General features: G+C 44.8%; 1 protein-coding gene across 1 annotated transcript in view; it reads left to right on the forward strand.

Annotated features, from left to right (window-relative positions):
* The window catches only part of LOC123756334 (small integral membrane protein 12), a 381,049-nt gene that overhangs the window by 350,411 nt on the left and 14,948 nt on the right, over positions 1-15,690 (forward strand). The gene's annotated exons all lie outside the window — the stretch shown is intronic.

Below are 15,690 nucleotides of genomic sequence, written 5' to 3' on the forward strand. Positions count from 1 at the left end.
CAATAGGCAGATCATTGGTGTATATAAGAAATAGGAGAGGTCCCAAGATGCTGCCCTGTGGCACTCTAACAGTTATTGAATAATAATTTATAATTATTTTTTTTTTTAGTGTGCCTGCGGCCTGGTCCTCGACCAGGCCTATACCCCCAGGAAGCATCCTATAATAACTGACTCACACCCAGGTATCCATTTTACTGCTAGGTAACAGGGACATAGGGTGAAAGAAACTCTGCCCATTGTTTCTCGCCAGTGCCTGGGATCGAATCTAGGACCACAGGATCACAAGTCCAGTCCGGCATAGTAGGCCGAGAAGTGTGTGATATTTATTTTATTTATTTATTTATTTATTTATTTATTTATTTATTTATTTATGCATATACAAGAAGGTACAGTGGGAATGTGAGGATACATAATATGGTAATTACAGTCAATAATTACAATCATTTTTTCAAATATTTTTGATAGAATGGGTAGATTTAATATTGGTTTATAATTGTTTATGTCCGCCGGATTGCCTCCTTTATGGACTGGCGTTACTCTTGCTTTTTTGAGGATATGAGGGAAGGTGTGACACTCTATAGATTTGTTGAACAGTAGTGCTATGGGTGGGGCAAGGGCATGGGAGGCTCTCTTGTACACAATGGACAGAATTTCACTGGTGTTCCCTGCCTTGGTTTTTAGAGAGTGTATGATGGACACAACATCTGCCGGGCTGATTGGTGAAAGGAGAAGAGAGTTTGGATAGCTGCCTGAGAGATATGTGTTAATATGTGTCTGAGTCTGTGGGATTTTACTGGCAAGATTAGCACCAACCGATGAAAAGAAACTATTAAATTCATTTGCCATTTCTAGAGTTTTATTTGGTTATGTGAGTGTTGTTTAGTTCCTAGGATACTAGAGATTGTTTTCCAAGTGCTTTTCATGTTGCCTTTTGCTTCATTGAATCTATTCACATAATATGCAAGTTTTGCCTTTCTTATGATACTGGTAAGCATTGATGAGTACCTTTTAGCTACTTCCTTTGAAACTAGGCCAATCCTAAGTTTCTGTTCATATTCATGTTTCTTGTTGATTGAGTTGAGAATGCCACTTGTGAGCCATGGATTGTTTAATGTTTTGTCAGTTACTTGCTTGGTAAGAAGGGGACAATGAAGGTTGTAGAGGCTTAGAGTTTTGGAGAGGAAGAGGTTAGCCAATGAATTTATATCCTGGGTATTATTGAATTCAGAATCCCAGTTAATATTGTGAAGTGCATCTGTAAGATTGCCTAAAGCTGATTCACTGTGTAGCCTAAATGAAAGTTTCTTGCTTTTTGGTGGTGTTATGTCCATGTTCGCTATGAGAAAGGTAGGATAGTGGTCAGTTGTTCTGTCGTAGATTATACCAGATACAAGGGGAGCTGTTATGTTTGTCCATATGTGGTCCAAGGTAGTGGCTGATGTTTGAGTGACTCGGGTAGGTTTTTTTTTTTATTAGGCCTACAGTTATGAATGACTTTATAACCAGCAAAGTTGTAGAGTTGGGTATAGTCTTTATTTAGCCACGTTTCTGTTTAAATAATGAACGCTAAGTTGGTACCTAGTGCTGTGAGTAATGCATTTAAATCGTCAAAATGATCTAACATTTTAGTTAGATCACTTGTTAGACCAAGTGATCTAACATTTTGATTGTAAACTGATAGACAGGTGCTATTTTGGAGTTTGTTTTTAGCCTGGTGTGCTGTGAAATACTTGCAATAATGATGTGCTGGTTGGTGTAGATATGAGACAGAAGATTTTGATCAGGATTAATATCAGTGTGCATGGAGATGTAGAGGGATCACGATACAAGATACACGATAAAGCAAAACACAAGAATAAAAGCAAATGCAATAAAATAGTAACAATTTAGAAGTAATATAAAGATCCAATAGATAGCCAGGAAGGACACAGAAGTTACATAAAATAAAAAACAAAAAATCAGTAAAGACTGACAATATAAATGTAAAATAAAAAATAATAAGAAAAATAATATAAATATAAAGTAAAATGTTTATATAAAGTTAAAGTTTATATAAAGTAAAATGATCTTGAAGATAATTAGCTTAGTAATGGTTAATTAAAATCCTATAATTGGTATGAACCTAAGAAAACAAAGTGAGCTCAAATAGATAATTCCAAGAGAAAAAAAAAGAAAAAAAAGATGACATGTAAATCTAATTAAATCATACTTAATTAATATATATATATATACATATATATATATACACAAAAGATGACATGTAAATCTAATTAAATCATAATTAATTAATATATATATATATATATATATATATATATATATATATATATATATATATATATATATATATATATATATATATATGTCGTACCTAGTAGCCAGAACGCACTTCTCAGCCTACTATGCAAGGCCCGATTTGCCTAATAAGCCAAGTTTTCATGAATTAATGATTTTTTGACTACCTAACCTACCTAACCTAACCTAACCTAACTTTTTCGGCTACCTAACCGAACCTAACCTATAAAGATAGGTTAAGTTAGGTTAGGTAGGGTTGGTTAGGTTCGGTCATATATCTATGTTAATTTTAACTCCAATAAAAAAAAATTGACCTCATACATAATGAAATGGGTAGCTTTATCATTTCATAAGAAAAAAAATAGAGAAAATATATTAATTCAGGAAAACTTGGCTTATTAGGCAAATCGGGCCTTGCATAGTAGGCTGAGAAGTGCGTTCTGGCTACTAGGTACGACATATATATATATATATATATATATATATGTCGTACCTAATAGCCAGAACGCACTTCTATGCCTACTACTCAAGGCCCGATTTGCCTAATAAGCCAAGTTTTCATGAATTAATTGTTTTTCGACTACCTAACCTACCTAACCTAACCTAACCTAACTTTTTCGGCTACCTAACCTAACCTAACCTATAAAGATAGGTTAGGTTAGGTTAGGTAGGGTTGGTTAGGTTCGGTCATATATCTACGTTATTTTTAACTCCAATAAAAAAAATTGACCTCATACATAATGAAATGGGTAGCTTTATCATTTCATAAGAAAAAAATTAGAGAAAATATATTAATTCATGAAAACTTGGCTTATTAGGCAAATCGGGCCTTGAATAGCAGGCATAGAAGTGCGTTCTGGCTATTAGGTACGACATATATACATATATATATATATATATATATATATATATGTCGTACCTAATAGCCAGAACGTACTTATCAGCCTACTATTCAAGGCCCGATTTGCCTAATAAGCCAAGTTTTCATGAATTAATGTTTTTTCGACTACCTAACCTACCTAACCTAACCTAACCTAACTTTTTCTGCTACCTAACCGAACCTAACCTATGAAGATAGGTTAGGTTAGGTTGGGTAGGGTTGGTTAGGTTCGGTCATATATCTACGTTAATTTTAACTCCATTAAAATAAAATTGACCTCATACATAATGAAATGGGTAGCTTTATCATTTCGTAAGAAAAAAACTAGAGAAAACATATTAATTCATGAAAACTTGGCTTATTAGGCAAATCGGGCCTTGCATTGTAGGCTGATAAGTGCGTTCTGGCTACTAGGTACGACATATATATATATATATATATATATATATATATATATATATATATATATATATATATATATATATATATACATATATATATATATATATATATATATATATATATATATATATATATATATATATATATATATGTATATATATATATATATGTCGTACCTAGTAGCCAGAACGCACTTCTCAGCCTACTATGCAAGGCCCGATATGCCTAATAAGCCAAGTTTTCCTGAATTAATATTTTTTTTCTAATTTTTTTCTTATGAAATGATAAAGCTACCCATTTCATTATGTATGAGGTCAATTTTTTTTATTGCAGTTAAAATTAACGTAGATATATGACCGAACCTAACCAACCCTACCTAACCTAACCTATCTTTATAGGTTAGGTTAGGTTAGGTAGCCGAAAAAGTTAGGTTAGGTAGTCGAAAAAACATTAGTTCATGAAAACTTGGCTTATTAGGCAAATTGGGCCTTGCATAGTAGGCTGAGAAGTGTGTTCTGGCTACTAGGTACGACATATATATATATATATATATATATATATATATATATATATATATATATATATATATATATATATATATATATATATATATATATATATATATATATAAAGTAAATAAATAAATAAATGCCCATAGGACACTACAAACGGGTGCTAAACATTTCAAGTGTGTTGAATGCGGGCCAAAGATTCAGAAAACGTTCCAGTACAATAAGTCACATGATTGTGCATACGGTTGACAAATCTCATGAATGTCCTGAGTGTGGCAAGGGATTCAGTTGTTTGCGACTTATAAAAACTCACAGGATGGTGCATACAGCTGATAAACCTCTCATGTATTTATTTATTTATTTATTTATATATATACAAGAAGGTACATTGGGTTTGTGAGAATACATTGGATAGTACAGTATTTACATTCTTGTAAAGCCACTAGTACGCACAGCGTTTCGGGCAGGTCCTTAATCTAGCAGATAATTTTAAGTAGGTAACTTCAATCAGAATTGATAAATGATAAAGATACATTACAAGAGAAAAATGAGATGAGAGAGATAAGTAGGTATATTAAAGCACATTGTTATATTAAAGCTCTGATTGATTACATTGACAGCTTGATTAGTAATTTAAACAAGGTTAATAGACACCATACAGCAGATTGACAGCACATATAAGACAGCAATGATCACAATGGTAAAGATGTTCAGATTGGGTACATAAAGATTGGGAGACTGGGTAGTAAAATATACAGATAAACAAGATTTATAAACACCATACAACAGATTGGCAGCACATATAAGAAAACAGCAATGATCACAATGGTAAAGATGTTTAAATTGGGAACAAAGGTTAAGAGATTGGGTAGCAATTGATACAGTGCAATTTTAAGGCAAAAAGTGAAAAACTATGAAGATGAAATTAGGTACTTTTTAGTATTGATTTTGAATGATGTAAAAGTTGGACAGCTTTTCAATTCAGTAGGGAGTGAGTTCCATAAACTGGGTCCCTTTATTTGCATAGAGTGTTTACACAGATTAAGTTTAACTCTGGGGATATCAAAGAGATATTTATTTCTGGTGTGGTGATAATGGGTCCTATTACATCTGTCCAAGAAGAGTTTCAGACAAGGATTTGCATTTAAGAACAGGGTTTTGTAAATGTAGTTGACACAAGAGAATTTGTGGAGTGAGATTATGTTTAGCATGTTTAGGGAGTTAAACAAGGGGGCTGTGTGTTGTCTGAAAGCAGAATTTGATATTATTCTGATAGCAGATTTTTGCTGGGTGATGATGGACTTGAAGTGGTTTGCAGTGGTTGAACCCCATGCACAGATACCATAGTTGAGATAGGGATAGATTAGTGCATAATATAGAGAGATGAGAGCAGAGTTAGGAACATAATATCTGATTTTGGAGAGTATACCACCTGTTTTAGAGACTTTCTTAGTTATGTGTTGTATGTGGGTACTGAAGTTGAGCCTCTTGTCTAGGAATATGCCAAGAAACTTTCATGCTAATGTTTACATTGTCAATCTGAAGCTGAATTGCATTTGTAGATTTGCTTCCGAATAGGATGTAGTAGGTCTTTTCTATGTTAAGTGTTAGTTTGTTGGTTGACATCCATAAGTGGACTTTTTCTGTGGGGAGCCCCGTCGGCTCCCCGGAGCTATCCCAGGCTGATATGCTTATGTCAGACTTTGGCATCAGTCATGTGTATGGAGTTCTTAGGCCTACCGGGGACCACAGCCAGAACCGGGCCCCCTCAGAGAGGCAAGGGGAGCAATGGCCTATAGAAGCCCCCGTGTAGTTGGAAGCATTCTATGTCTGCCATCGACCGGAACAGGCACCCAGAAAGGTAAGCGCCCCAAAACAAACCCCTATTCTGGTTAAAATTGCTACCAAAAACCGAACTAGTGGATAGAACTCCCCAACCAAAAACAAACAAACTAGTGTGACGTCACACACTGCCGCGCCGCTGTCTGCGCAGCTCCCCCCTCCCCGGGAGGGGGAAGGGGGAGCCCCAGACCCCCCGCGCCGGCTACCCACACCTCAGTTCTTGAGGCTGATGCTATAGGCGATGGTCGTGTGCTCTGGCTCCGGTGTCGCTACTGCACTGTGCTTTGCGTGTGGTGTTAGTTTTGTAGGTGCGAGAGCCAGGAGTTATCTTCAGTACTCGGGCTGCATGCGCCTAGGGCTGCCTTCCCTAGGTGCCCTGTAAGTACTGCCCTTGGGGCTTGGGGCCACCTTCCACAGGCTCCTCGGGGTCTGCCTCTGCTGGTCCGTTTTACCTTTCGGTTTTTCGGCCACCTGTTGGGCTCTTGGGTGTTCTGTTCTCCCTTGTTACCGGCGGGTAAGAGGCGGTTTGCACTGGTAGGGGCGCAGGGTGCTGCTCAGCTTGTAATTCCCGACATTGCGGCCGGCTCTGTTCCTTGGGGTTCGCTGTCCTCTTGCGGGGTTTTGTTTTTCTTTTTGTTTTTGCCTGGTGGGGGGTTCTGTCGTTTTATTCAGTTTGTTTTTGCCCTTCCACTGTTCTCCTCGGTGGCGCCCCCTGCTAGGTCCCCGTGAGTGTACACGTCCCTGGGATTCAGCTTTAGAAGTTTGCTTGGTAGTTTTGGGCGCCGGTTTGCAGCACCCTGCCTGGGACTACCTGAGCGCGAGTCCTCTTAAAGTAAACGCTCAGGACCCTGGGAATCCCCTAGGGGGCGCGTGGGTCCGATGGATGTGACCCCGGAGTCCCCACTCGCTGTGTGCGAGTTTGAGGGTTGCTCGGTCCCCTTGTCTCAGGGTGACCCTCATTGTTTTTGCCTCTGCCATGCTGCCTGTTGGGTCGGTGATACTTTCGACCCTGAGTCCTGTGAGTGTTGCTGCTTGCTTGTGACTCAATTTACCCAATCCTCTGATGATTCTTTTCGGGTACAGGCGGCACGTGCGTTGCAGTCTAGGTTTCGTCTGTTGCAACGCGCTCGGTTGGTTGCTTCCCCGGATGCCCCGGGGCTGCCCCGCTTTGCTTTTCGAGACCCGGACTTGGGGGTGGGGGTCGCTTCGATCCTGGTTCAGTCCGCACCTCCTCGTCCTTCCCCTTCTGTTCGTTCTGGTCCCCCGCCCCTGCTTCCGGCCCCGAAGCGTCTGAGGGTTTCGGGGTCGGAGCAGGGGTTACTTGATCTCGAGACTCGGGCAGCTTCGGGGGTTGCCCCTTCCGGGGAGGCGGCAGAGGCATTAGAGTCTTGTCTCCCGGCCGAAGCTTCAGGGTCTGACCAGTGGGCCCCCCTTCCTCCAGCTTTTCCGGCTGCTCCGTCCTTGTCTTTTGGGGTCGGGGCTTGGGGAGAGGACTGGGCCTCGGGTCCTGTGGTGACGGACCTTGAGGCTGGGGAGGGGCTGACTTGGGGGCCTTGGGCCCCGCTGGACCCTGCCTGGGTTTTTCTTCCCACTGAGCGGGGCTTATTGTTACAAGGAGTGGGGTTTTCTTTTCCCCCCTCTGCGTACGAGTTGGATTTGGTGTCGGCCCCTCCCCGGGTTCGGTTCCGTGTTCCCCCGGGTACGTCGGTTCCATCCTTCAGGAGGTTTTCGGCTTATCGCATCCAACCTGGTGTGGTGCGAGCGGCCTTTGCAGCTTACCTCCTGCGTGACCCGGATATTGCCTTGGAAATGGATCCGTCCACGTTCAGGTTTGGGACTTCGTTCCCTTTCTGGCTCCGTTACGAGGTTCCGGAGTCGTCCTGGCTAGCAGACTGCCCCTTGTTTGGTCTGGATTCCTGGCATTCCTTCTGTCGTTCCCGCACGCTGGAGTGGCGGGAAGCTTCCCCAGTGCTTCAGGTTTTCCTGGGGGGTGAACTTGAGTACCTGAATGAGTGCTTGTTTGCCCCTCCCCTTCCCCGCGATGTGGGCGTTATTCAGCTCCATGTGCAGGTTCCCTCCCTTTCGGCGGCGCTCGTGGTGGAGGACTTGCGCACCCGGGGCCTTTTGTGTTCGGCCTTGCGGTTCTTTTCCCTCCTGGAGCTGTCTTCGGATTGGCTCGTGGAGGATGTGGGGACGCTTGGGTCCGTCCCGGGGTCCGGCACCTTGTCCTCGGCTGCGCGTTCGTCGGCTGCCTTGTTGAAGCTGTTCACGCCGATTTTGCGGGATGCGGTTTCCCTGTTCTATGCTTCCCGTCTCGCGTGTCGGCAGGCGGTGCTGGGTTCCTCCGTGGAATCTGCTTGGGCTCTGGCTCTTAGGCGTTCTTCACCTTTTTGTCCTCTCCTGTTTGGGGAGTCGGCTGTGGCGCAGTTTATTCAGGCTGCGTCGGCGGCTTGTCGTCCGATGTCGGACTTGTTGGTTTTCCGGGGGTCCCGGGGTGGGTCTTCCCGGAAAGGTCGTGCCAGGGCTCGGGGTTCCTCTCGTCGTGGTAGGCCTCTGGTGTCAGGTTTGGGGTTGGCTCCTCCTGCGGACCCTCCCTCGTCTGGTCGGCGCGGTGTTCGCGCTGTGCGGGGTTCTGGGTCTCGTAAGGGTCGCCGGCCCTTTCGCGGTTTGCCCCTTTGACGGGGCGATGGGGGGGCGGCTTGCGCTGTTCGCCCGCGCCTGGTCCCACGATTCGTGGGCCTTTCGGGTCGTGTCTCGCAGCCTGCGGTGGCGTTGGGTGGCCCCTCCCCCCTTTGGGGGGTCGGGGCTGGCAGGGCAGGTTTCTTCCCCTGCGCTCTGTCGAGTCGTCTTGGAGTGGGTACGGTTGGGCGTCGTCGAAACGACGTTGTCCCTCAGATGGGTTTCCCGTCTGTTTCCGGTTCCGAAACGGGACTGCGCGGACCTGCGGTTCATTCTGGACTTGTCCCGTCTGAACCCCTGGGTTCATTGCCCCTCCTTTCGGATGACTACGCTGTCTCAGGTTCGGCTCCTCTTGGAGCCGGGAGCTTGGATGGTGTCCCTGGACCTCCGGGACGCTTATTGGCATGTCCCGATTCATCCGCGGTTCAGGGACTGGCTCGGTTTTGTTGTGGGGCGTCTGAGTTACCGCTTTCGTTGTCTCCCGTTCGGGTTGAACCTGGCACCTCGCGTGTTCACGCGCCTTACACGGGTTGTGGTGGCTCGTTTGCGTCTCCTAGGTGTTCGGGTGTTGGCCTACCTCGACGACTGGCTGGTTTGGGCTCCCAGCCAGTCAGCTTGCTTGCTAGCCAGGGATTTGGTTCTTTCCCAGCTCGCCGAGTTCGGGTTCTTGGTGAACTGGAGGAAGTCCCATCTGGTTCCCTCTCAGGTTCGGACTTGGCTGGGTCTCGTGTGGGACTCTCGAACCGCCTCCTTGTCTCTCCCTCCGGAGTCTCTCCTGCGGCTGCGGTCCCGCCTTCGTCTGTTTCTGGAGGGCCCTCGGGTCACCCGGCGGTTGCTCGAGGGGCTGTGCGGGAGCCTGAACTTCGCGATGGTGGTCTACCCGCCGGGTCGGGTTTGGCTTCGACGGCTGTTCTGGTTCCTTCGGGGTTCCCCCTTCTGCCTCTCTCGCGATCGCAGAGTTCGACCCCCGGGGGCCTTGCGTCGGTTGCTGCGTCACCGGCTTCCTCTTCGGGTTTTTCGGGGTTCGGTGCCTTGGCGCCTACCCGAGCCCTCGCTCGATGTGAACACGGATGCGTCGTCTCTCGGCTGGGGTTTTGTGACCAGTGCTCACCAGGCCGGCCAGGGGCGTTGGGATCCGTCCTTCCGTCGAGCTCACAGTACGGTGCGGGAGTTCGCGGCAGTGTGGTTTGCTCTGGGGAGGATTCGGGTGGCCCGCGGATCGACGATTCGGCTCCATTCGGACTGCTCTCCGGTGGCTCATTGCCTGAACCGCGGGGGTTCGATGCGGTCCTTGTCTCTTTGGGGTTGGTCGCTTCGGGTGACTCGTCTGCTGAGTTCTCGGGGTTTGGCTCTCCTGGCGGTTCACGTACGGGGCGTGTCCAACGTCTTGGCTGACGCCCTGTCTTGCTTCGTTCCCCTCTCCACGGAGTGGACGGTCGACGACGAGTCCTTCCGTTGGCTTTGCCAGACGTTCGGGCGCCCCGAAGTGGACCTCTTCGCGTCGGCGTGGTCGCGGCGTCTTCCCGTTTATGCGGCGCCCTTCCCCGATTGCGAGGCCGTCGGGGTCGATGCCTTTCGGCTAGACTGGTCGAGGTGGGGGTTCCTGTACCTCTTTCCCCCGGTTCGGCTGTTGCTCCAGGTCCTGACTCGCTTAGAGACTTACCGGGGGAGAGTTGTCCTTCTGGACCCTTGGTGGCCGGCTCAGCCTTCGTTTCAGGCGCTGGTTGCTCGGTGTCCGAACCCGAGGGTTTTCCCGCGGCTCCGCCTCTTTCAGCAGATCGGACCGGTACGTCACGTAGCTGGTTCGATCTTCTCCTCGAGTCTTCGCGTATGGTTTTTTTGACTCGAGTCTATCATCATCTCTATGGTGATCAGGTGGCCTCCTTGTTGGTGTCCCACCTGAGGGCTTCTTCTCGGCGGCAGTATGAAGTTTCCTGGCGGTCCTTCCGTTTCTTTTTGCGTCTTCGTCGTGTTAGCTCCTTGTCTGTTCGGGTGGTCTTGTCCTTCCTCTCGTGGTTGTTTCAGGACCGTCATCTTATGCCTAACACTGTCGCTTCGTATCGTGCGGCGCTGGCGGAGCCGCTTCAGCTTGCTTTCGGTATCGATGTTACGTCTGCGCCGTTTCGCAAGCTGTCTCGTGCATTGTTTCACCTCCGGCCTGCTCATGCGTCGCCTGAGCCGTCCTGGTCTTTGGACAGAGTGCTCGCTTTCCTTTCATCTCCTCGTTTCGTTGTGGCCCCTTCGGTCCAGGATTGTTTTTCCAAGGCACTTTTCTTGTTGGCTTTGGCCTCTGGGGGTCGGGTAGGGGAGCTTCATGCTCTCCTCCGGCGCAGGGGTTTCTGTGTTTTTTGTCGTGGTGATAGTTTTGTTCGTTTGCAGCCGTCTCCTTCTTTTCTGGCGAAGAATGAGACTGCTGCGTTCCGGAGGGGTCCATGGGTGGTTGATGCTTGGTTGGTCAGGCCGGGGGTGCATCAAGTTTTGTGTCCGGTTGCGGCGCTTCGCCGTTATTTGCGCGCCACAGCTTCTGTGTCCGGGGACGCGCTGTGGGTTGATCCGGTTTCCCTTCTTCCCTGTTCGCGGGTTCGGGTCTCTCAGGTCGTCCGCAGGGTTATTAGGTCCAGCCAGCCTGCGGTCTATCCCCGTGCCCATGACGTTCGTAAGTTCGCGGCTCTTGCTGCCGTCTTTGGGAATATGTCTTGGTATGATATTCGGGCGCGGGGATTTTGGCGGTCGAACAGGGTCCTGGCTGCTCGTTACCTTGTGAATGTCCCTGGGCCTCGTCGGGCCTGTGTTGCTTTGGGTCGGCGGTTGCAGCCAGTTGTCTCGGCTTCGAGTTGAGGGGTGAGCGACGACCGCCTCCCGGGTAAGTCCCTCTTTTTCTGTCTGTGGGTAGTTAGCTCCGGGGAGCCGACGGGGCTCCCCCCAGAAAACCAGCGTTGAATGTAATGAAACGCCATTTGCTGGATGAGTCCCGGAGGCTCCCCGGCATCCCTCCCTCCCTCCGGTCGGCGGTTTTTCGCGTTTTTGACATCCAGCCTCAAGAACTGAGGTGTGGGTAGCCGGCGCGGGGGGTCTGGGCTCCCCCTTCCCCCTCCCGGGGAGGGGGGAGCTGCGCAGACAGCGGCGCGGCAGTGTGTGACGTCACACTAGTTTGTTTTCGGTTGGGGAGTTCTATCCACTAGTTCGGTTTTTGGTAGCAATTTTAACCAGAATAGGGGTTTGTTTTGGGGCGCTTACCTTTCTGGGTGCCTGTTCCGGTCGATGGCAGACATAGAATGCTTCCAACTACACGGGGGCTTCTATAGGCCATTGCTCCCCTTGCCTCTCTGAGGGGGCCCGGTTCTGGCCGTGGTCCCCGGTAGGCCTAAGAACTCCATACACATGACTGATGCCAAAGTCTGATATTAGCATATCAGCCTGGGATAGCTCCGGGGAGCCTCCGGGACTCACCCAGAAAATGGCGTTTCATTACATTCAACGCTGGTTTTTTAGTTCATGATTAACAACACCATTTAGTGTATGTGGGTTGGGGTTGGAGTAGATGAGGGTAGTATCATCAGCAAACAAAATAGGTTTCAGAATGTTAGAGACATTAGGCAGATCATTAATGTATATAAGAAAAAGAAGAGGTCCCAAGATGCTGCCCTGTGGCACTCCAACAGTTATTGGTAGAATGGGAGAGATTATATTATTGATGGCTACACATTGGTGTCTATCACTAAGATAGGATTGGATATAGTCCAGTGCATGACCTCGGATTCCATAATGATGGAGTTTACTTAAGAGGTAATCGTGATTAACAGTATCAAAGGCCTTTCTCAGGTCAATGAAGAGTCCAATTGGAAACTCATTTTTGTCAAGAGCTGAGTAAATTATATCAAGGAGACTAATAATTGCATCGTTGGTACTCTTTTGAGAGCGGAATCCAAACTGACAGGGGCTAAGAATGTCAAATTTTACGAGATAGGAGTAGAGCTGTTTGTAGATAATTTTTTCAAATATTTTTGATAGTATGGGTAGGTTCGATATTGGTCTATAGTTGTTTATGTCTGACGGATTACCTCCTTTATGAACTGGCGTTACTCTTGCTTTTTCAAGGATATCAGGGAAGGTATGACACTCAAGGGATTTGTTGAACAGCAGAGCTACAGGTGGCGCAAGGGCATGGGATATTGTATACAATCAATACTCTTCAATCAATCAATAATCTGTCAATCAATACAATACTCTTGTATACAATGGATGGGATTTCACTGATGTTCCCAGCTTTGGTTTTTAGTGAGTGTATGATGGACACAACATCTGACGGGCTGACTGGTGAGAGGAGAAGATAGTTTGGATAGCTGCCTGAGAGATATGTGTCTGAGTCTGTGGGATTTTACTTGCAAGGTTAGCACCAATCGATGAAAAGAAGCTATTAAATTCATTCGCCATTTCTAAGTCAGATGACAGTGTAAGGCCATCCTTAGAGAGTGTTATCTGGTTGTGGGAGTGTTGTTTAGTTCCCAGGATGTTAGAGATGGTATTCCATGTGCTTTTCATGTTGCCTTTTGCTTCTTTGAATCTAGTCTCATAATATGAAAGTTTTGCTTTTCTTATGATACTGGTAAGCACTGACGAGTACCTTTTAACTACTTCCATTGAAACTAGGCCACTCCTAAATTTCTTTTCGTATTCATGTTTTTTGTTGATTGATTTAATTATGCCACTTGTGAGCCACGGGTTATTTTTTCTTTTATCAGTTACTTGTTTGGTAAGGAGGGGACAGTGAGTGTTGTAGAGGCTTAGAGTTTTGGAGAGAAAGAGGTTAGTTGATGAGTTTATATCCTGTGAATTATTAAATTCAGATTCCCAGTTAATATTGTGGAGTGCATTAGAGAGATTGCCTAAAGCTGATTCACTATGTAGTCTGAATGAAAGTTTTTTGGTTTCTGGTGGTGATGTGTCAATGTTTGCTATGAGGAAAGTAGGATAGTGGTCAGTTGTTCTGTCATAAATTACCCCAGATGTAAGGGGAGCTGTTATATTAGTCCATAGGTGATCCAGGGTAGTGGCAGATGTTTGAGTGACTCGGGTGGGCTTGGTGATTGTGGGGATTAGCATACAGGAGTGCATGCTGTTACGGAAATAGTCAACTTGAGGGTTGTTTTGAAGACCCAGGTCAATATTGAAATCACCTCCCAGAATGATGTGATTTTTGTTGAGATTGTTATTTATGATAAGATTCCTTACATTGTCAGAGAATAAAGCTATGTTGGTATTAGGAAATCTATAGATGGCACCGATTATCAGGGAGGATTTAAGGGATTTACTGGAGAACTTGGCAAAGGTATATTCACAATAGTCGTCTCTATCACTAATGACACTATTGCAAGTGAAGGTATCTTTGTAATATATTGCTGTACCGCCACCTTTTTTATTAGGCCTGCAGTTATGAATGGCTTTATAACCAGCTAAATTGTAGAGTTGGGTATATTCATTACTTAGCCAAGTTTCTGTTAAAATGATGAAAGATAATTTAGTACCTAGTGCTGTAAGAAGTGCATTTATATCATCAAAATGTTTACCAAGTGACCTAACATTTTGGTTGTAAACTGATAAGGTGCTATTTAGGAGTTTGTTTTTTGCAAGATTTGCTGTGTAATACCTGCAATAATGATGATCAATGTGCTGATTTGTGTGGATATGGGACAGAAGATTTCGATATGGATCAATATCAGTAAGCATGTATCATGAGTGTGGAAAAGCTTCAGATGATGAACATTACCTAGTTCCTTCATCTGGGAAGAATGAAGACATATTGGTGCATTCGGATGATAAAAGCTAACTACTGTAGTTCAATTGATCAACAGACTGTGTACTATATGCAGACTGTATGTGGGTCTGCGGGCCACTCCAAACAACAGCCTGGTGGACCAAGCTCCACCAGGCCTAAAGCACGAAGTGGTCCACTGGCAACTTCAACCATAAATGTTCTCAAAGCTTACTAAAAATGATTGAATTAGACTAGACTACAGCAATCTTAACTTTGTATCTGTTTCCACCAATCTTGTTCAGTACATGCTTCAACATATCAGCAATACTTGATATGTAAATATATACACATATATCCATATACAGTATATACACATACATATATAATACAAAAATTATCAAATTTACTTACATAATATTACATTGTAAATATTCAAGGTTTTGAAGACACTTTTCTTCTTGCGCTCAACAAGGTAAGGCTTGCACCACAAAGCAAAGGGCTCTATCTTCTTCATCATTCATCTCACTGTGTCATTACAATATGCACCTCCCAACTAGGACAGCATTTGTACCTGTTACAATAATGCATAAACTTTAAGGCAATAGAGTATAATGTATGTCTTTCAATCTCAACATTAGATTTTATAACTTTCTAATGTAATAAATAAATACCATTAAACTATTTTCTGTTTAACTGTTAGAAAAAATCAATTAGATATATAAAAAGAAATAAAAAAGATTACATGGATAGTAAAATCTGGATTCCCAACTACAATTTATATAGATGTGATAGAGAAACTAGGTCAAATGGAGGAGTAGGTCTGCATATTAAACAGCACCTGATGTGCACAGAGCTACTAAACTCAATGTGGTGGTAGAGGTTCTTGGAATTAAGGAAGAAAAATAAACCTAATTATTATTTTAATATATAAACTCGCATCAACTGCCGTGCCTGCCTCACATGCCGTGCCAGCATCAACTGCCGTGCCGGCATCAACTGCCGTAGCTGCCTCACATGCCGTGCCGGCATTCGGATGATAAAAAATATCCATATGCAGTATATACACATATATAATACAAAAATTATCAAATTTACTTACTTAATATTACATTGGAAATATTCAAGGTTTTGAAGACACTTTTCTTCTTGCGCTCAACGAGGTAAGGCTTGTACCACAAAGCAAAGGGCCCCATCTTCTTCATCATTCATCTCACTGCGTCATTACAGTTAAATTAAAATTAAAATTATTAAATTGTATTAAAATTCTAAAAATAAGTCATGCATTATATACAATTTGTGGAGAACTGTCTGCTGAGAAAAGCTGG

This window comes from Procambarus clarkii, chromosome 25, assembly GCF_040958095.1.
Source record: "Procambarus clarkii isolate CNS0578487 chromosome 25, FALCON_Pclarkii_2.0, whole genome shotgun sequence".
Lineage (NCBI taxonomy): Eukaryota > Metazoa > Arthropoda > Malacostraca > Decapoda > Cambaridae > Procambarus > Procambarus clarkii.